This window comes from Emydura macquarii, unplaced genomic scaffold (genome assembly GCF_026122565.2).
Source record: "Emydura macquarii macquarii isolate MOO-44397 ecotype Brisbane River unplaced genomic scaffold, CSIRO-AGI_Emac_v2 contig_967, whole genome shotgun sequence".
Classification (NCBI taxonomy): Eukaryota; Metazoa; Chordata; order Testudines; family Chelidae; genus Emydura; species Emydura macquarii.
Window position 1 is genome coordinate 874,184 of NW_027131104.1, and position 4,673 is coordinate 878,856.

The window sequence follows — 4,673 nt, forward strand, 5'->3', positions numbered from 1 at the left end:
GACTTGTGCTTGGTTTTTATTTTACTTTAACTTTTATATTGTGGTACACCTGGAAGCCTCAACACTCTGTTTCGCTAGGCACTAGGCAAACACAGTAAATGGCAGCTTTCTGTCAGCGTGGAAAGTTCCAACAGTGGTTGGGGTGCTGACCTGTGACTTGGGAGAACCAGGTTCAGTTCCCTTCTGTGCCACAGACTTCATTTGTGACCCTTACACAAGTCATTCAGCTTCTCTGCCTCCATTCCATATCTGTAAAATAGTCCTAATGGCCTTTTCCTCCCTCACAGGAGTGTTGAGAATAAATATATTGAAGATTGTAAGGAGATCTGATAAGTAATGGAAGTCAGAAAAGTACCATAGACAAAGGCCCACAGTTTAAAACAAGATGAGCTGGGGCAGAGAAGTAACTGACAGGATGACTTGGCACGGATCAGCTGTTGGGTAAAAAACAAACTAGCTGTTGTCGAAGAAGACATTGAGGAGCATGTATAGTAACCCTTAGATAGTCAGCCGGTTAAGGACTTATGAGGTTTGGGGGGGCTCTTTGGGAAGAGAGATGGATAGATGGGGGTTGGCTGCTGAAAGACAAGGAGTCAGTCCCAACATGCACTGCCTGCTTGGATCACTGATCTACGTATGCCCCATAACTTGCCCTGGGTGGGAACCAGTGGAAGCAAGGCAGGGACAGACTGTGGCTACTAGTGAAATGAAGAAACCTTCCTGGCATCTGTCAGCAGCAAGGAGAAGCTGAGAGAGATGGGCAAGGCGCATGAGGGTTTTTTCCATCCTGGAGGGATGGTGCCTTGTTGGGACAGGAGGCGTAGAGAAGAGGCTGGGAGGGAAAGGTTGAGATTTCACCTAGCTATCATTTCTCCCTCAAAGTAAAAAAATTGTCATGGTATCTCAGAGTTCAGTCATGATCAATTGTAGACCTCGAATGCAAATCCAGGGCTACTATTTCAGTGGCTACAACTCCTGGTCAGGAGGCATTTGATGATCCATTCTTGCTAGGAATGGATTTAGCTTGTGAGATTCTCAAACACAAAAGCTCCTGAATTTTTGGCTGGCTCGTTCTTGTAGCAAAATTCCCCCCTCCCACACCCGTGCTGAAATTAAAACCCTTCCCTAGCTAAAAGAAAGCCTGCTATATAGGCACTGCACCGAGAACACACATTCTAGTCTATGGAAGACTGACATTATGAAATCTGATTTCATTCTGATTAGAAATGAAAACTCCAAAAGGGTGTTGCTTGAAACACTTGGTTTCTATTTTGACACTTAACTCTGTGAGCAATTTTAGAAATGACATTTTGATTTCTTCTTTCAGAGTGACACTTCATTCTGAAAACATTGCAATAGTATGTTTTGACATTGTTGGAACTTCTCATTCCTTCGGAATGAAACTGACAAATCTGCTAGTTTGAGTGGGCAGCACTTTACACCCAGTTTGCCCTGGGAGAAATAACTACACAAGGTGCAGGACAGTAATGAATTAGGTGCACAGATTATCTTTTTGCCATGAAAATTGCTCCCCTGGTCTACCTTCTTGCTTCATACTCCATTCCATTCTTTATAGGATTTCCTCCTCCCCCTTCTCAAAGTAACACCAACCTCGTTTAGAAGTTAACTCCACATATTACTGATTTATCAAATTTGAAGTTAGGTGAAACAGGATTCTCTCCCTAATTTGTACATGCCGATTTAGCAAATTCTATTGTCCTGGTATGGTAAATTTTGAACTATATAATGTCAGTAGAACTTAATTGTGACCTGGGTTGTGGAAATAGAAGTATTGCTAGCTGCAGCTGCCCAAGAATGATGAGTCAAGATGCCCAAAACTAAGGAACAAAAAAAAAAAAAAAAAAACACCCCAAGCCACCAATCTTGGAGGTTTTTGCCTTCTGAGTTCTGAGCAAGCTTTTCTTTGCCACACAGATAGACACTTTTAAAATGAAAGCTGGGATTTTCTTATATTCACAGCTGTTCAAGAGCTGCAGCTTTTAGGCGGGGAAGAAAACCCAGCAGTCATCACAAGGCTCCCACACTCTGAAATTAAGGCTGTTCTTAGATCAACAGTGTAACTTGCTGCTGTTCTAGCTAAGGGACAGGAGCTTTTAAGCTCCTATTGCTTGCCACAAGGTGGCATCTTGCTTTCATTCTTGGTTTCAAACTGCTTCTGCATCTAAAGAGTAGTTCAGTCTCAAACTTTCTTAGACATAAGGTGGGTGAGGTCATATCTCCTATTGGACCAACTTCTGGTGGTGAAAGAGAACCTTCAAGCTACACAGAGCTCAGGTTGGAGGTTGTCTGTTTCACCAATAGAAATTGGTCCAATAGGAGATATGACCTCCCTCACCTTGTGTCTCAGACATTGTAGGATCAACTTGTCCTGAGAAGCGGTGCAGCCTATTGCTGCCAGACTTCGCCAAAGCTTTCTTCATCCAGAGCTCCCTGATGTGATAATCTGACAATCGGGGGGGGGTGGCGGCAGCGCTAGCATTTTAAACTGCTAATATGCTATACACTGCTATGGGTGCCCTTCAACACAGCCTCCATGGTAGGAGATGAAAATTCTTTTGCCTGGCATATTTTTGCATCGCAGCTGAAATAATAGCTAAGCATATTTTGGATGTGCAGAGAAACCATCAGATACCTGGGTGGCAGCGAGTCTGGGACAGATCCAGGAATTGAACCCTGATCTTAAGTCCTTGGCCCTTTGCACAACCATTCTTCCTCCTCGGCCCAGGCTGTCTGGACAGCTAGGCAAACCTGGCTTTCTTTGCCTTCCTTCCCAAATAAGCCTCAATATCGTTCTTGTCCCTAGAAACATTTAAAGCAAGGTATGCATAATGCATCTTAGCTCACTCTTGTCAACTGAGCCTAGCTCAACCAGCCAAGATACCTCAGGCTGTGATTTTGGCTTATACCTTGCTTTCAGGACTGTTGGAAGGCAGAATGAGTTTAAGTAGCTAAGGACTGCACTAATCTTCTGAAGTGCACTGAATGTGGGGTGATGCTATTATAAAATAGAAATTACAAATAAACAGATGGGATACAAAATCCGTTTGGACACAAATACAACTTTGTCTGTGGCCCTGAAGCGATTTCAGAATCAATTGGAAATGTGTGCTTCACGGACACCACGCCTATTGACATAGACGTGTGTGTTTATAGAGCAAGGATAGTCTAGAACTCTAAGAATGTATGAATTGGGATTAGCGTTCTGGCTGCTTGTATCATCATTCCATCAGATGTTGCAAGCTAACTACGTTAGTAGCAGAACATAGGAATGACTACCCTGGATCAAACCAAAGTCCAGCACCCTGTCTCTGACCATGACAAATGAATTGTGCAAATTGTGCAGTGGGTGCGCCAGACCTCCCTTTTTGTGGTTTTGAATTTGCCTCATTCCATTTTTATGGAGCGGGTCCCCAGTTGGCTGGGAAACCAACGACTATCCCAGTGCTTCAGTAAAGGGTGTTGGTGATTTCGTAAGGGAAACACTTGATCCTCTGGTTCATTTTTGAAATGATGATCGAATGTGGTGCCCTGCTGGTTTGCTGGAGGAACTGCCTTCACATGAGACCTAAAACTAAGGTCCTGGCATGTTTTGCAAAAGTAACCCTCATGGCCTGTCCAAATTGTGTCTCAGGTTCTGAAGACTGACATCCTTGCTGCATTGTCAGTGGCACCTGCTCTTCGAGTGCTTCTGTCCATCATCTCTAGCAAAGTCCAGCTTGGCAGGGTTGCATAGTCCTTGCTGCAAATGTAGTAAGAAAAATAAGTTAACTCTAGACTTACCGTGAGATAAATTTTAAACACCTCAATCTTCTTTCACAGCAGGGATTGTGCATTCTTTAGTATAAGCACAAACTCCAGCCTTAAGAGCTACAGCTTAGCGTCTCTGAAGGATTCACCTGGGAACCATCTCCTATAATTCTGACAAAGAGATCACGGGTAATTTGTTCCCTTTCAGAGAAAATGACAGGTTTGAAATGAATGTTAATCCAGAGGGTATGCACATTCCAGCGATCCAAGATGTTAATTTCAAGGTGCACTATGCTGCAGTTAGGAGATATACCCAAGACCTAAAGATGATTTTTTTTAATTGTCATATGTAGAGTTCTTTGAAAGACACTAATTCTTTCCTACCCACCTAACCTGTCAAGTTGCTTAAAAAAAGAATCTAGTCAATTTCTGACTTCAGTTTTGATGTGCACAGTTGGCTGTTGTTTTGTCAATATACAGGCTGTCCAGTATGAAGATTATGGCTATCTTTTGGCCTGTCAAGCCCTGGCTGGGGTGGAGGTGGAGGGGAGGGTCTGATTTCTTTTCTTGATCCTCAGCTGCATTAAAGACTAGATTTTAATCTATGAACCACCACAAAAGCTGCACTTCTCTGGGACAGCACATGAGAACTGGCCATGAAGCATTTCTTGGCCAAGGGGATCCAACGATAGAACAAACTTCCAGAGGGGATCAGGTGCGTCCAGAGTCTGACCCTGTTTTCGGACTGCTGCAAAAGTTACCTTTTCAACTAGGCCTTTCTGAGATAAGAATGACCATCAGCACTGACAATCCCCTTCTGCCTTGTGAACTCCAGACAAACAAACCAAACGACACCGTGGACAGAAATCAGCCAACAGAAACAACCAATACCAGAACAGACAAAT